Below are 18,224 nucleotides of genomic sequence, written 5' to 3'. Positions count from 1 at the left end.
TCTCAGTATTAAGAAAGTGTAATAATGACATTTATGTCTCCCCTCTCCTGCCTAGTATTTTTTTTTCTTTGCTTGTGTAACTCAGTTTGAACTGGAAATTACAGGAAGGTTACAACTAAGTATCTGCTGACCAAAGTGTGGAAGGAATCTGCTCCTGACTTCTAGGCTTTGTGAGTGGAAGTTCTGACAGCAGGAGCAGCTTCGTCACTGTGTTCAGCACGGTGTCACTTTATTTTCCTGAAAACATTTGTCCTTGCTTCAAGTGGCTTAGAGGTTAGAATGCATGATTGGCGGGCAGGATTTGTGGTTTCTATTATTAGCACTGCCACAGTTTTAACGCACATGGCTGAGCCTAAGCAGTGTGGTTTGTTGGAGGGAGAATTTGATTGAACTGACCTTTCTGTGAATGAGGCGTGGGGGCCACCACCACTGTGCACAGCCGGTCAAGATGTCCAGACTACCTTGTGAGGGCTCCTCTGTCACGGACTGTAAGTGCTGACATGACTGATGGACATGATCCTCCGTCTGCAGGCTCACTCGCTACTGAGCCTCACCCCACAATTCCACACAGTGGGAACAGAAGTCACACTTGAGAGGTCTAAGCAAGGAAGGAAGAGGAGCTTGGATGTTGTTTTCTAAATATCCTTAAGGGTCTGAGCACAATCTCTGGAGTCCTCACTCTCAGTGTGCGTGTGTGTGTGTGTGTGTGTGTGTGTGTGTGTGTGTGTGTGTATAGCAGATTAAAAAAATACTATATGTTTGGAGAAATAGGAGTGGGGCTGGAGGTGGTATTCATTCACATGGTCATGGATGCTCCTTGACTTCCAGCCTACACTAAAAAACTTAGAAAGAGGAGGAAAATAATTGTGTTCACTCTAACTCCAAGAAAGATCTACAGTAGCCTTCTGAGCTAAAGGAACGAACTGAGCCGGACAGATTCAAAACAAATGTCAGCCCAGACAAGTGGACCCAAGACCACTCATTACTATTCAAAATGACAATGAATACCTCAGCTCTAATCCAAGGCTGTAGGACCCACTATTAATTTAACCACAGAGACAAAGATCTTCGATCCTGACTTCTGAGTCCCAGCAGCCATGGCTGTCTCCCTAGCACCAACTCATTTTTATTGGATAATTATCTTCTTGCTTTTTCCATCAATAAAGCCCTAGATAACAGGCTGACTCAGTCCTTCGGGGAAGGCCTGCAGGGAACTCAAACTGATTCACTTATTCAATTTTTTCCACTCAAGAAATCTGCAAGTTGATTTTTGAAAAAAGAAATATGTATCTATGCTTATTATGTGCCAAACACTGGGCTAATTCTATGTGTAGGTTGGCAATGACAAAACCAAATAAGACAAATATGTGTGGTCTTTTCTTAAAAGGAAGCAGGGGAAACATAAAAACAAAACAAAGAAGAGAAGTCCTGTAAATGGGTGTATAATTACAACATCTGCGAGGTGCTAGGAAGGGAAAGACAAGATGCCACAGGAGCCATTCCGGTCGCAGAGGACCTGATACCGGAAGACGAGTGATACAGACGCTGGCCTCCTGTTCTCCCAGACTTCTGGGTATTGTCCACCTCAGTGCTCTCTCTCCCGAGTAATTCTTACTACTCCTCTTCCTAGAATGCACGCTGGGCTGCCTCCTCCCGCAAGGCTGGCTTGTTTTCCTTCCATTCTACCCCAGTGCGATCCCAGGAGAGCTGAGCCTACTCCATCCACTAGTCCTGTCACTTACGTCAGTCCCTAGAGGTTATGGGGGAGGTGTCAGCTGCTAGTTGTGGGATGAGTGGGCCTGATGAACACAATCACTGGTTCTTTTTTAAAAGCCAAAAGGGTTTACAGATTTATTTTTTATGCAGTGTCAAAATGTCGCTTCTCTGTCAAAACCAGTACTTCTAAGTGCCATGCGCACTTGGTGCATTATCTATGGCGACCCAGGGTCTTGCCACTCTGCATCTTAGTTAACAAGCAGGGAAAGGAGGGCAGGGCAAAAGATGAGGGAAGAAGGGAACAGATGAGGAAAGGAAGCAAGCCTGACAAAACGTGACTGTGTTGGTGGCTGTGAATACTCTTTCTGTCGATTTTTCTTTTTTGTGTTAATAACATTCTGTTTCATTGAGATTAATAGTTAATGAATGGTAATCATGAGCCAAGCATGTGGCTAGAATCTGGAAATGCAATAACAGAGGAGGTGCCAGGAAGCATGTGCCCCAGCCCACCCACCCAAGCACCAAGCTGGATCCAGGAGGACCTAGAAACATCCCACCCACCCTCCTGCCCCAGCCAATGCTGACATTTTCTGGAGGCCCACACTGATGCCAGGGAAACCTGGAAACACACGCCCTGCCTCTGGTCCTTGGGTTCCCCACAGCACAGGGCACAGAGTTGACAAACAACAGACCAACTTGATTGAAGAAGAAACTAATACCCAGGAAAAAAGATTTGCTTCAGGACAGCAGTCATTCCATTTTCCAAAGACCTAGTGAAAAACAGCCTTGGGAGATTGGCTCAGAGAGGGTGACAGCTAAGTAGCCATCTGCTTGGATATCCTGGGCCACTAGGGCTCAGAGCAGTGGTCTGTGTTTTACCATAGGAGGCCAGGTTTGGTGTGGGTAATCATCAGAGGACATGGCCTTGAAGAAGGCATGTAGTCTGGTGATATGTTTGAGCTCTGCCATTGTTGCAAGCATCTTCAGAAATCAATGTTTTTGTTATGGCTTGTATCTAGATGTCCCCTCAAAGACTCATGCTGTCATAGGACTCTTTCAGAGGTAGCTGAATCTATAATATGTGATACTGGGATTAAGGATGTATGCTTAGTAGTACATCAATCCACTGATGGTTTGGCATAATTTTAGCTAGGATTAAGGTTGTGAGTGCTATAATTGCCCTAGGGCGGCGGGCAGCCTGCATACAATATAAAGAACAGAAAGAGGTACATTCCTCTTTCCCTTGTTATGTTTGCTGTCTTGTGGGCACCATGAACTGTTTTCCTCTATGATAGCCCTCTGCCATGCCACCCTGCCTTGGAGCCAGCTGATTTTGGACTGAAACCTCTACAAACTGTGAGCCAAATAAAGCTTTCCTCCTTTACCTTTGGGTGTTGGGTATTTTGTCTCAGCAATTAAGGAAAAGTAACTAAGAAAGCTTTGAATTGCTATAGGTCACTATAATGAGGGCCTAAATGTCTTCCCTAAAATCGGAGTCCTCTTTGTCTTAATATAGGGATGTTCATGAGTGGTTCCTAGGCTTTGTCAATATCCAGTTGGCACTTGATGCCATGGTTGTCAATGAATTTACTACCATAGACAAGGTAACATGTTAGTGGCTGGTAATTGGTTTTCTCTCTATGCCAATACCTGGATTGCAAGTGGGGTCATAAACACCACTGGCTTGCTCCAGAAGAATGAAGAATAGGGTACTGGGTTAAAGAATTTCAAATCCCAGCGCAAAGATCAAATGAACAAAAATCAGAAACTTGGAAAGATAAGCCAACAAAATGCCTCCAAAAATTCCCAAATACTCAAAAATTAGTATAGGGAGGAAGGAAAGAAATAATAAGTAAATAGCAGGTAGGCCTGAAAGGATACTAATGAAGGAAGACAGTTCTATAAGGTGCTTGGTGAATTAAAAGAAAATGTAACTAATCACACAAAGCCTATAATGAAACAAATGGAGCTGAGAGAGAGAGAGAGAACATAAATGCCCAGCATAGAAAAAAATGGGAGTCTATAAGAAAGTTCCAAACAGTAATCCAGGAGATTAAAAAAAAAAAAAGACTGAAAGTAGCATAAGTGACCAATATGAAGATCAAGTGTCAGACCTAGAGAAAAGGGCTGTGATCAATGATCAATTAATACCTTAAAAACAAGAAAGGAAATGAAAAATGGATGGCTCAAAGAGGAGTAACATACGAGTAAATGGAATTAGCAAAAAATCAAAAGATAGCAAGCACAAAGGGCATTTAAAAACCTGTTAGCACTATCACTAACAGAAAACTTCCCAGATATAGCAAAAGAACTTAACATACAGGGAAGTGAAGCATATACAATACCCCCAAATAGCCATGATCTGAAAAGAAAACAAAACACTCCTTGTACACAGTAATTAAAATACCAGAGATACCACACAAGAACAGAATCTTAAAGGCTGCTAAGAAAAAAGCAATGGGTTTGTGGGTCACAGGGAGGAGAACAAGAAGCCAGCCACTTCCTGTGAGTCAGCACCGTGGGCAGGCTGCAGCAAGAACAACCAGACGTCAGCCCTCCTGGTGCGCAGGCAGGGAGGCAAGAAGAGCCAAGGCCCCAGCCCCATGAGGACGAGCTGATCTGGAGAAACACAGGCTGAGATGGTAGCTGTTGAAGTAAAATTCAACTTAATGCTCATAGTGCTTAGTGTTTCACTGACTTTGCAGGCCTAACGCCAGTAAGCTGATCATCTATTTAGAGGATAACAATACTCAGTCTAGCATCTATGGGGATCTCCTTCTGAAGGTGGTAGCCATTGTTAATTCCCTATTACCTTGTTTTAAAGTCCTGTATTGTTTTCATTGTTTGGTTTTATTCTGTTTTGTCTTGTTAGATTTTGTTATATCTGATGGCACGGGCAACTATTTGAATGATAGCAAGATATATTATGGTAGCTGCTTTGGATTTACTATTATCTTGTTTTGAAGTCCTGCATTGCTATGTTTTCTTTTTATTGGTTCTATTCTGTTGTGTTTTGTCTGATATTCCTATGTCTGATGGTATGGGCAGTTGTTTTGCAGACAACAAAAGGCATTATGGTAGTCATTGATTGCCTATTATCCTGCTTTGAATCCCTATATCATTTACACTGTTTTGTTTTGATTGGCTTTATTCTCTTTTATTTTGCTTAGTTTTATTCTCTTTAAAATAAAAAACTTTTTAAAAAGCAATGAATTACCTATAAAGTAAAACCTATTAGAATTACAACAGATTTCTCAACACAAACCTTAAAGGCAAGGAGAACATGGAATTAAGTGTTTCAAACTCTTAAAGAAAACAATTTCTAACCCAGACTATTGTATCATACAAAACTATCTTTCAAAATTAATGGAGATATAAGACACCTCCCTGGAAAACCTAAAGAAATTCATGGCCACCAAACCAACATTCAAAAGAGTTCTCAGGATTGCAAGACGATATGCAGCTAACAATACTAAAAGTCCAACAATTTAAATACAGCAAGTAGGGCTTGCAATAAAGAGAAGAGAAAGAAAGCAAAGCAGCACCAGGAATTAATACAATGACAGGAATAAGTCAAAGCCTATCAATTATAACTATTAATGTAAACTGAATTCACTTACCAATCAAAAGACACAGATTGGCAGAATGAATCAAGAAATAAAACCCAACAGCATACTATGTATAAGAAATGCATTTAACATGAAGGGAAATTCATGGACTAACACTCAAAAGATGGAAAACATTATTCTATGCAATGGGAACCTAAAAACAAGCAGAAATATTTATGCTATTTTAAGACAAGGTAGATTTCAAGCCAAAGCTGCTGCAAATAACAACATTACATATTAATTAATAGAACTATTCAATAGAAAGTGTTAACAATTATGAACATATATACACCAAATCATGGTACTGCCAGCTTCATAAAACAAATTCTAATAGACATAAAAATTCATATAAATGTCAATACATTTATACTAGAGGATCTCAATACCCCACTATCAGAAAGGGACAGATAAACTAAAGAAGAAAAAAATTAGAATTGAACCAAACCTCTGAACAAATGGCCTTAATACTATAGATATATATGGAGTTTTCAATAACAGAATACACATTCTTTTAGCCATACTTGTACTTTCTTCAAAATAAACCATATTTTAGTAAATAAAGCATGCCTAAGCAATGCAAAAGAATCACGTTTACCATGTATATTACGAGATCGCAGTACAGTGAAACATGATCAATAGCAAAAGAAACAACAGAAATTATATAAACATATGAAAAAAAACATAGCCTTAAATAATTAACTATCAATGCACTCTTGAATAACCAATTTACTTCACAGAGACGGTTAAAGAAGAAATAAAATCATTCCTAAAATTAGAAGATAATGCCAGCAAAACATCAGAATTTATGGGACACAATGAATGTAATCCTATTAGGGAAGTTTATAGCATTGAATGCCTACATCAGAAAAACACAACAAGCCCAAATAAATAACCAACAATGCATCTTAAGGTCTTGGAAAAACAAGATCAAGCCAAACCTAGAACTTGGACAAGTAAAGAAATCATAAATATCTAAGTAGAAACTAATGAAATGGAGACTTTAAAAAAATCAATGAAGAACTAGTTTTTGTTGTTGTTGTTCTTGGTTTGTTTTGTTTTTTTGGTACTGGGGGTCAAACTCATGACCTCATGCTTGCCAGGTAGGCACTTATACTGCTGAGCTAAATCCCCAGTCCCTGAAGAGCTAGTTTTATAAAAGAATAAATAAAGCAAAAACAAAACAACAACAACAAAAAAACTCTTAACCAATCTTACCCGAAAAAAGAAAAGATGTAAAGTAATGCAATTAGAAATAAAAATGATAAAATTACAATAGAAACTGCTGAAATCCAGAAAATTATTAGCAACTACTGTACTTCACAAATACATATGCCAAGAAATTGGAGAACTCAGAAAAAATGCAGATTCCTAGATACATACGAACTGTCTAAACTAAGAAGATTTAAAATCCTTGAACAATCCAATAACATACAATTAAATTTAAATAAGAATAATAAACCTACCAACTAAGAAATGTCCAGGACCTAGTGGATTTACAGGCAAATTCTATAAGAACTTCAGAGAAGATTTAATACCGATAGTCCTCAAACTTTTAATAAAATTGAGAGGGAAGGAGTACTTCCAAAATCATTCTCAGAATCTAACATTATCTTCATCTGTAAACCAGACAAGAATCCAACAAAAAAAGGAAACAACAGGTAATTTCTCTAATGAACATAGATGCAAAATCCTTAAAATACTAGCAAATGAATAGGAATTGTGGTGCACATCTGTAATCTGAGCACTCAGGAGGCTGAGGCAGGAGGACCCTTGCAAGTTCCAGACCAGCCTGCGCTACAAAGTGAACTCAAGACCAGCCTGACCTGCATAGTACCTTTTCTCAAAAAGACAAATATATATATATATATATATATATATATATATATATATATATACTTATATATGCAAAAAAATTCCATTTCTGGATACTAATAATTAACTCACTGAAAAAGTAATTAGAAAAACAATACCATTCACAACATCATTCAAGAAATTAAAATACTTAGTTATTAACCTAAGTGAACGACCTCTACAACATAAATTATATCAGACTGAAAAGGAAATTGAAGAGGAAATCAAAAAAATGGAATATATCTCTTGTCCCTAAATAGGCAAAACAAATATAACCAAATTGGCTATACTCCCAAAACTGATCCACAGATTTAATGCAATTCTAATCAAAATACTAATGTCATTTCTCACAGCGCTACAGAGAATAGTCCTAAGATTTATATGGAATAAGAAGAAACCCAGAATAGCAAAAGCAATGCTGGGTAATAAAAGCAAAGCAGGTGGCATCACGATCCCACGCTCCTCCTTTTTAGTATATACAGAGAGTTTTAATTAACAGCAGTATTTTTAAATAAAGCTTTATTTTGATAGTAAATCATGCAGTTTCCTTTTTTAAAATCATACTATGCAGTCTAATATCAAAAACAAAGTATTTTGGATTTGCTGCATTTTAAAAAGTATCTGTGCCATTGTTCCTTGAGTAGAAATGGTTTGGCTATTGTCTGTGGTATCTATTATCTGGACTTTTTGTCTGCTGGGACATATAGTAATTGAAAGTCAAGTGCAGACTTCATGACTATGTTTTTGAATTGATCAAATCATTGTGAAGCTTAATTAATATTTTTAAAGGCTTCACAATTTTATTAAAGGAGTGGAGAGAAACTTATATTCTGAATTCTGAAATATTAGGCTTCCTCATTATATGTACCAAGAATATGAGATTTCTTTTATGTCAAAATCTGCTAATACAAAGTAAGGAAGGAAAGAATCAAGATGATGATCTCCACAAGAAAACATAAATGATGACATTTCCACTCTGCTCCTTTGTACAATGCAATGCCTGAGAGAATCATTCTGATCTTCACAGCTCCTGTAATTTACATCTTAGAATTTATAATGCCTAGAACCATTGTGTACCACGTTACCAAAAGATGACCTCCAACATTCAATCAGAGCAGTTTCCCACACAAGTTACTCAATGCCTGTAAATCTAAAGAAAGAAAAGGGGAGGGGGGACTATCACTAAATTACCCTATTCCTGAATCTTTACATAAAATTTCTATCTACATGATAAAAAGATTCTAATTTCTTTGTTAATAACATTTTTATCAAACAAATAGGACACAGAATCTCCAACAATAAATGGAATTGGCAGGCTCTGGTTATCAATCATGAAGAGAAAATTCACTTAATTTAATAAATAGATCATTCTTCTACCTAGATTGACTAAAAATCATAATAATAATTTCCTTCTTTATTCTATTCAGGATAAAAGCCTTTTTGAAATGTTAGGGAACTATTTTGTTTTTGTTATATCTTTTGTATTTAAAGCATTCAAATGAAATAAATGTTTAAATGGCAAGAATATAATCTTCTCTAAGAAAAAAATCTTGGCACAGGACCATTTTGCTGTGTAGATTTGTTTGAAGGGCTTTTCAGAAGTTAATTAAAAACTAAATTGCTAAAAAAATTAAACTGCTAAAACAGATTCAAAATTATGATGGTCATTTGGGACTATCAAACGGGAAGACCTTTTTAAGAGACAAAACAATTAGCATTCCTAAAACCTCCACCGATAACTTGTTTCCTGTTATTTGGAGTACCGTCATTCAGACCTCTTTACCAAAACCCACCCCCAAAGTCCCTTCTCCTGTGCAATTTTCTTTTGCAAACTTAGAAAGAGTAGCTTTTTTTTGAGTGCCAAGTAATGGGCTGAATCCTAGAGATAACAAATTTATAGGCCACAGTTGCCATTCTGCCCCTGAAATGAAGGGGAAAAGTCTTAATTAGATCAACTGCAGTATGTGGAGACAGTGCTACTACAGTAACACGACCAGGTCGGCTCTAGGAGAAGCAAGAAATATCCACAGTCACCATGGTTTTACCATTATACTTCTTCCAGAACAGTTGGTCTGCATTCAGGTCAACCTCCACATTAAATGTAGAGTCCCTTTATTCATTCAAGTTTCACTGCTGTGTGTTACCAGCGATTGAACCACGATCACACTCCTGCAAGGCAGGTGCTTATGCGCTGAGCTAAATTCCCAGCCACCACTTATGCTTTATTTAGTTGCTGCTATGTACTAGGCATTGTGCTAGGCACAGCAAGCATTGTCTGAGTTGCATGTAGTAGCACACACCGTTAATCCCAGCACTCAGGAAGCTAAGGCAGGAGGACTGCTGGAAGTTGGAGGCCAGCCTGGGCTACATAGTGAGTTCAAGGGCAGCCTGAACTACATAGCAAGACCCTGTCTCAAAAAATAAAAACAAAAACAAACAACAACAAAAAAAACAAAACCAGTGAGCGTAGTCTGGAGTTTCGATATAAATATAATCTGTGGTATGACAGATGGTGAGCTCAGCAATATAGAAGAGGAATCTGGGGAATGTATGTTGAATAAATAGGTTGATAATTATGGAATGAACTTATTGGAAATCACATAAGGTTTAAGTAGCAGTGGGTCTGGGGATTTGGCTCAGCGGCATAAGTTCCTGCCTGGCAAGCGTGAGGTCATGAGTTCAAGTTGAACTGAATAATGACAATGAGATGGGAAGAACCACACCTACACACTGTCCATATCGTTTTTCAATCATTTAGAACAATGTGACTTTTTTCAACTTATGAATCTGCATAATAATTAAAGACAATCAAACCAAAGTGAAGAAAACACTCTGTAGGAGTTCCCATAAAGAACTTTTTCTCAAAGCCAAAGCACGAAAAATGAGAATTTAAACATAAACTTCAGTAATTTTAGGAAACTGTAAAAATGCCTTAGTCATGAAAATATAGAACAAGAAACAACCAAATATTTCATTCACAGGACGATGAGTAAACATATCTTACTACCAAAATAAAGAGGAATAAATTAATGACACAAGGCAACAACATTTATGAAACTCAAAAATGTTATTATGTTGAGTGAAAAAACCCAGGCAATGAGTGGCACATACCATTGATTCCACGCAAAGCTTAAGAAAAAGTAAAGCTAATCTATGATAGAATAGTGATTGCTAGAGAAAGAGAAGGAAGAAGGAAAAGAAAACTATCTGGGATGATAGCAATGCTCTATATCTTATTTTGAGTGCCAGATGAGGATTGCAGATGACTGTCAAAATTCCTTGATCTGACTGCTGAGGATCTGTGCACAGTATGTAAATTACAGCACAAGAAAACAATCTCAGACTAGGATGTATGCAGTTCAGCTGTAGAGGACCTGCTCATGAAGCCCTGGATTCAGTCAATCCTCAGCCATTAACCAACAAATAATATCATGGAAATATTACATATGTTCTGATTATCATTTATTTTCTAAGTTTTATTCTAAGTGTAATTTTAGAAGCCTCATTTTTATTTTACAGGTTTTAAAACATGCTTCTTAAAATCTGAATTATTTCCAGGAGTGGGGTGTGGCTCAATGGTACCGCATTTGCCTAGCAATGCACAAGGCACTGGGTTCAGTTTCCGCACTGCAAAACTCAAAATTCTTGTATTATCTTTGAAAATTACACACTAGTATGACTAAATAGTGGGTTAAATGTTTGTTATGGATATGGCACTAGACCAGCCAAGGATAGAGCTCTTTACCCTGTGAGATTCTCCTCAGAAGCTATGGTTTGCCACATTTTTGTGAATTCGTTCACAGTAGCAGAAGGCTCCTTATTTTGGAAACACTCAGACTCCAGGTACCAACAGACTGTTTTGAGTTTTGCCCCTGGAGAGGAGAGGCTTTGTGCTGACTCATCCACACCCTCTCACCTGGCCTCCCTAACCTGCATGTGTATTTGTGAAACAGTTGCTGGGGGCGGGGTAAGGGACTTAATCTGCAGAGACTGGGGCTGAGGTCTCTCACTGAGTGTATTTGGCTGTATGGAATGAGAAGCCTGCCTTTGGCCTCATTAGCACCCTCTTCCAAATGGCCAAGTGAATCAGCCGCTGGCACATCCAAATAATGCACTGAGAGCATGGTGAGTTGCTAACTAGGGATCTTAACTACACAAAAGGCCGTTCTTTTCCCTTTAAGCCCTCAGTGGTAGGAAGCACGTTCTGAGCTTTCTAACACCTAGACGCACAGTCCCATAGCACTGCTACCTTGCTTCTCCTTCCAAACAAGCATCCAACCAGCCGGTATGACTTTTACTCTACAAAAAGGGCTTATGAAAATGTCACAATACTTCATTTTGTTCCAAAATCAAAACATATTTTGCATGTGCTCTCATCTTACTGAGCCTCACAGTGACATGTAAAAGTCCCTGGAAACTTACCCAGAGTGTGTCAATTGGACCGAGTCCTCTTGTTCTCAGTTCATACCAGTCACCATGCATGTGCTCAACGTCTAAGCTCTTCCGATCACTTCAGGTCAGACAGCCCTGCTGATTCCTGCCAAGTTTAGCATGGCCATCTTTGCCAGGGCTGAGAGCTCAGGGTCTAATATCCTTTCTGTCCAGGTGCACCACAAAGTCATCCCTCTCCAAGTTCTTCTACAAGATGTTTCCAAGGAGGCTGGGCCAGTGTGTCCACGACTCCAAGAGCAAGCTAAAAACCACCATTGTTTCTCAGCCTTGAGGGTCTTCTGTGTTCTCTGTGCTTCTGGCTGCTTTTCAAAGCATTCCCATTGAGCTAGGATTTGTGGATGGGGAAAAGAGGAAAAATAAAGCCAGAAAATGCAAATTAACATCTCAATTATGCAAACATGCAGACATCCTAACACTATACTGATCAAGATGGCTTGATTTGATTTGATACTACTGATAGGCTGTGAGAATAAAATTCCTACACACAGAAGCCCTCATGAGCTTCCTTCATCTATAAAATGAAAATAAGCTTTAGTTCTGTTGTTTTACAAGTCTATTTTGAGAACTAAAGTAAACAATAACCTTGTGCCGTTTAGAGAATCTGTTTTGCATTTATTAATTCATATACTTTACCATATCATCCTTAGACTATGACAATGTTTATGTGTGATGGCCACAAAGGTTATATAATACGCTACTTAAATGAAGATCCAGAAATCATACTTTGTATATTTTAAAAGTCTCTTTTATGCCTGTCCCCAGATACTACCTTACACATCACATTCTTTTAATTGTGAAAAATGATATTCCTATTTTTCTATTGTCTCTCAGGCCCAAAACCAACCTTTTATGTGATGACTTTATATTCTCACAGATTAACCTACACTTTGTTTTCCTCTGTGCCTATTTATTTATTTTGTTTTGGTGCTGAGGATTGAACATTGAACTCAGAGCATTGCGCTATATCCCCTGATATTTAGTATTTATTTTTACTTTTTTTTTTTACCTAGATTGTTGCTACATCACTAAATTGTCTGGGCTGGTTTCAAAACGTAATCATTCTGCCTCAGCCTCCCAGGTTGCTGGGATTACAGGTATGCAACGCCACACTTGACTTCTGTGCCAGTTTTAAAGCACTGGCAGCAGCTACATTTTCATCTTTGCTCAGGGATATATCAACTTTCTTGCCGTAACAGCATAAAAATCAGTCTCCAACCAAGCCAGGAGTAATGAAGTCACGTGTGCCACGGCTTGGGCTCCTATGAGGCCTTCTGCAGCGGAACAATCTTTCCCTCCTACAGTGTTAGGCATTTCAGAAAGCTCTTTGTGAATAATGACAAAGGGAAGATCTAGCTTACATCTTTTCTCCATAGCTGGGAAAATCAGAAATAGACCATTATAGCCATACTCAGAGCCATGCCAAACCAAACAAATGAAAATGCCAAGGAAGAAAATTCTTCTCATTGAGCAGCACCTGAAGCAATACAGTTTATCATCTACTTTGGCTGGATTGAAAGAGGGTCTTGGCCAATGTAGATGGACCTACATTGCTTCCTGGATTATGGCTAATGGTTTGTCCAGACAATCAAGGATTTTGAAGGAAAAGATGACCAGATTGTCCACAAAGCAGTGCGTAAACATACCTCTTACATTTACACAGAGCGTGAGAGTGTTTACTATGGGAATGTTCGCACAGGCATCTGCTGCACGCAAAGCCCTCAATAATCACATAGAAAAGACAGCCTATTAAACAGTGGTCTGTCAGCCTTTTCCTCCAAACAACTAAGTATGTACTCAATAGATTCATGTACAAAAGACCATGACAGCAAGACTGAAAAACTTTCCATGAACTGGTCTGTCCCCTAGGTGCTCAAGCTGACAATAGGACTATGCTCCCATGATGTCATCATTTCAGCCACCAGCTACACTGAATCCTTAATCATAGAGGAGCTGCCATTGGAAGTGACAGTTCTGGATTATTGCTTTGTCTTCTCTGCTTGTGATACTTTTCTGCCAACACACCATCTGCAGATTTATGAATTGTCATATTTACTTTCATAGTATCTCACAGAATATTGCCTCTCACTAAGGAACTCAACTCACAGTAAATATGTGTGCATGCACACACAAACACATGCAATAACAGACTTACACTCACTTCCCACTAGCACCGAGAACAGCTTGAGGGAAAGGCAGACTGGCCACCTAACAATTCAGTTATAGTTCTTATCAACAGAACACGCTATTAGGTGGAATCAGTATCCTAAAAGACGCAGTATATCCTCCAAGCCAGTGGGTCAATATACAGTGTTTTTTAACCATAATCAGAATCTATGGTTCTGAACAAAGGCAAAAATGAAACAATTCCTTTGGCTGTTCATCCTAACAACCCACTTAGAAAATTTATGCTCTCTCTGTTCATAGCTTTGTGCTCCACTTTTAGAGAACTTACTTCTTAAGGAAACTGAATCTAACAGGGAGATAACAATTGTTCCATTCAGTTGGAAGCTGAGATTACCATCTGGTCATGGGTTCCTCATGTCACTGAATCAAGAGACAAAGGAAGGGTCAATGTTCTGGCTGGTGTGATGGATTCTGTTTACCTGTGTTGGATACTGCACAATGCTGGCATTGTAGGAAAGATCCAGAGCTGAAAGGACTTTCTAAGCTATTGATTTGTAATTTATTATATCCAATGAGAACAGGATTGTAAAAGAACTCAGATTCTTCAAGAATGAAGCTTTGAGTCACCTTACCAGATAAGGAACACTGACCATCTGGCTGACGGGAAGGGGAATGTTGAATATATGGTAGAAAAAGGAATTTATAAATACCAACTGTGGCTTTGGGAGAGACAGAGGGAGAGGGAGAGGGAGAGGGAGAGGGAGAGGGAGAGGGAGGGGGGAGGGGGAGGGGGAGAGGGAAGGGAAGATTTTTTTTTTAATTCCCTGCTTTGCTAAAGTGCAGAGACACCAAAGACTCTCACATCCGTTGGCATCCTGTTGATGCAGAATGCCCTCTAGAGTCTAGACACCCAGCCCTCCTGCCTTCTTGGAAGCGCCAGAAGAGCCCTGATCATGCCCTTGACTTTTCAGCCAGCTAAGGTGCACTCTCTGTGTGCTTCAGCTGTATGACACCGGCCTCTCTCTAGACTCCTCCAAGGCAGTTCTTTATCTGCACCCCCAGGTCCTGAGGTTTTTGCCTTAGCCCAAAGCAGTGGTAATTACTGATTTCAGTAATCTCTGGATCAGCCCACTAACTTTCCTTAACCCCCAGAATACTAATTCCTTATATTCAACATTTCTGTTTAACATACCTGGAATGGCTTCTCCTTTCCTGAATGGATTATGGCAGATACCAATATATATTTTTAAAGTCCATAATAAATATTGGAAAACATGCATATAGCCAAAATAAAAAATATTTAGTATTTATGGGCAGCTTTTATTCTTTTGATTTTTAAGAATTAAACCTCCTCTAGAATGCAACCTCTTTCTATTGCTAGACACTCAATTTCCCCCCGGGTCACACAACTATATGTCAGTGTTCTGAGGAGCATTTTGCCCCATGTCTAGGTCTTCTTCCAAACACAGGAATAGGATATACAGTCCTTCCCAGAGTCCTGGGAGCAGAGGCTCAAAAAATTATTTAGATGTGCATGTGGGGTTGTCATAACAATGACTTTTCAAACGTTGCAGGCTCAGCCAGTACCAGCACATAGGACACCTTCCCTATCTCAGTTCCTATGGTGCAAACCAGTGATCCCTTTCCTGTCTCTTAGTAGAAAGGTCATGTGGGCCGATCTTTATACTGACACATGAACTTCCTAGTACAACCAACTGTCCTGATGAGAACATGACCAGTGTATGCTTTGATACTACTTGGACAAAAATTAAAAGCATTGGCGTCTCAGAAAAACATGCCTCCATGGGAATGTACCAGCAACATGCTCCCTCAAAGCTCTGTAGAGTTAGTTTCAAAATGAGACAGTGAGCCAAACAATAACCTCCTGTTCCTCTTTTGCTTCCCGTTTTATTCCCATGGCCCTTTCTCTGGGTCCCCCTCACCCTAATTAGTATGTGTACATAAGTACATATGGTAGTATTCATTTAGGGCACATTTGAAGCTGGGGTGAGAGCAAGCATCTAAAATAAAGTGGGGAATCCCACCACCATGGGTACTGAAACTCACATTATAAGGAAACAAGCAACAGTCAGTATTTTGGAAATATGTTTCATCTAGACTTGCACAACCCATCCCACAGAGGTAAAGTTGGTATTGCACTTGGAAGACCAGGAACTTGTTTTTTTGTGTTATCCCCTTCCACAGGTGTACTACAACCCTAACCAAGACAATGTAATCTTTCACAGTCCTGGGAGGGGAATCCCCTCCATGTATTTCCTGTGAGATATTATTTTACAGAAGCTCCTGACATTAAGAGTCTTCCTATAATTTGAGCCATGTTATAAATCATACTAGATTTAATAATTGTCAGGCTATGGGAAAAAGTGTGAAGAAGGGAAAACATCCGACCAGTAACAACAGTTTCAAGTACAAAAGGAACCCAACGCATTATTATGCTGAATGTGACAGATGCTTATTTTAACACTCATTTTATCTATTGCTCTGCAGATGAGCCAGAAGAGAGAGGATACTCTCTGCATGCAGAAACAGCTAAGGAATATTAAGAAAGCGTTCTATTGTTTCCTAAGGGACTAGCAATCCTAAGGTTATTTTTCAATGTGTTTTTCTTCTCTCAAACCATAGGGACAGAATAAAGTGCTCAACTCTATCTCTTTTCTAGAAGGCAAGAAACATGTCTAATTCAGCTTGGTGTATGCCTGGTATTAGCCCGGAGAGGATTCCATAAGTGTTTATCAACTAATGATAGAATAAATGAAGGCATGCTTGGGAACTAGATCTTAAACCTCAGTAGTGAACCTGCCTGGGCATTCAGGATAAAGTTGTTGGCAGAGGTTGGTTCAAAATGCTCTTAAAGCATATTACTTAAAATGTGAAGATTTTAGCAACAAGGTAAGAAATGAGAAAGCATCTGGAGGCCAAGACTAGGTCAAGAATAGATGAAGAAAGGGAAATGTGAAGGGATAGACCGGCTTCCGACTGACTCTATGTGCCTCAAAGCCCCCTCTCCACCTCTAAAGGTCATCTCACAATTCCCTTCAACCCGTCAACTGCTGAAATAACCCAGGTGCAAGATTTCACACACACACATACCTTGCACACACATATTTCTGTGGAATTTAATGTTTTTCCTGTCAAGGAATCAGCTTTCCAGCCCTGAGAACGATTTCTCAAATTACCTACCAGGAAAAGAAAAAAAAAAAAAAACAGAAACAAAGAATCTCCAGGCAGCAAACTGTGAGGGAAAAAAAAATGATGGGTTGTTGAATTCCTGACATAACAACCAATTCAAAATGATTAACTGTTTGTGGCCTCGGAAAGAAATGTTCCTTTATTTTCCTGGATTTTGCGAGTGCTGTCATAAGCTGGAGACTCTTGCAGTCTCCTAATACTAACTAGAGGTTGAAATCCAGACCCCAGTGACTGCCAGGAAACTAGGTGATGGCTGAGTGTTCAAGATCAGGCCAGGTATGCACCCTTCTCAGGCATTCTGCTCTGATTCAGATCATATTCCTGCCAGTTTCTCCCAGAGGACTGGGGTTCTGTGCCTGTCACAAACAGGAGATGAGAACCTCTGAGATGGTAACAGGTTGCCTAATTGTGAATCTCTTCAGAATCTCTCTTCTTCAATCTCACTGCTGGTTCCTATCAAAATAATGCACAGAAAGAAAGCTAGAGAACTAGTTCATGTATGGACTGTAGAGTTTTAAAAGTTTAAATCAAATCAAGCCCCAGAAATTAAAAAGATACATAATTGACGGGGAACTTCATTATGGCTGGATCAGACTGGAACACCTGAAAGCAGACAGCTGAATTTTATATGGCTTCTTCTGCGGCACAGAATCTACAATGTAGAACCTTCTATGAAACAGTCTTGTCTAAGACCTGAACATCAGTTAAATCAAACCTTGAGGTCTAGCTACAAGTTAATAAGAGATGCAAAAGAAAGAAGACTTTGCTTATAGCCACAAAGATATAATCAGCAAAAACCTGAATACAGGATATGCATTACTAAAGAAACCATCTCTTCAACACAGCATGAAAAAACGGGAAGAGACCAGTTGTAGATTTAGAGACCTCTTCAAACAAATCAACAACTCAAAAAACTAAAAAAAAAAACCTCTAAAGCAATTGAGAAAACTGAACTTAGGTTATCAGATGAATCTAAGAAATTAACATCAATATTTATTGGTACTGGTAGGTCTGATCATGGCACCATGTTCATGTTTTAAACATGATGATTTCATGAATAAAATGATAGATTATCTAGAATTTATTTTAAAACTAAACCAAAAAGAGGAATGGGAGAGAACAGATGAAACAAGAATGGGGGAAATTACCAGATTTGGTGTAAAGTACCTGAGCTATGTTACTTTCCATACTGTATTCTGGAGCAGGCTTGAAATTGTTCACAACTAAACAAAATAAAAATAAACAGCATGATCAAATAAGGGG

At 38.9% G+C, this 18,224-nt stretch overlaps 1 long non-coding RNA gene across 1 annotated transcript in view; it reads right to left on the bottom strand.

Moving 5' to 3' along the window:
* LOC134470840 (uncharacterized) overlaps positions 1 to 18,224 on the bottom strand; it is a 158,056-nt gene that overhangs the window by 108,572 nt on the left and 31,260 nt on the right. Inside the window, exon 2 of the long non-coding RNA XR_010040001.1 lies at positions 11,598 to 11,952. This is a non-coding gene — a long non-coding RNA (uncharacterized LOC134470840). The remainder of the gene's footprint in view (positions 1 to 11,597; positions 11,953 to 18,224) is intronic.

Source organism: Cavia porcellus, unplaced genomic scaffold, assembly GCF_034190915.1.
Source record: "Cavia porcellus strain 051 isolate PalLab524CR breed Dunkin Hartley unplaced genomic scaffold, mCavPor4.1 scaffold_17, whole genome shotgun sequence".
In the NCBI taxonomy this organism is placed as follows: Eukaryota; Metazoa; Chordata; class Mammalia; order Rodentia; family Caviidae; genus Cavia; species Cavia porcellus.
The sequence above is the reverse complement of the archived record's forward strand: the minus strand, read 5'-3'. Positions and strand labels throughout refer to the sequence as shown.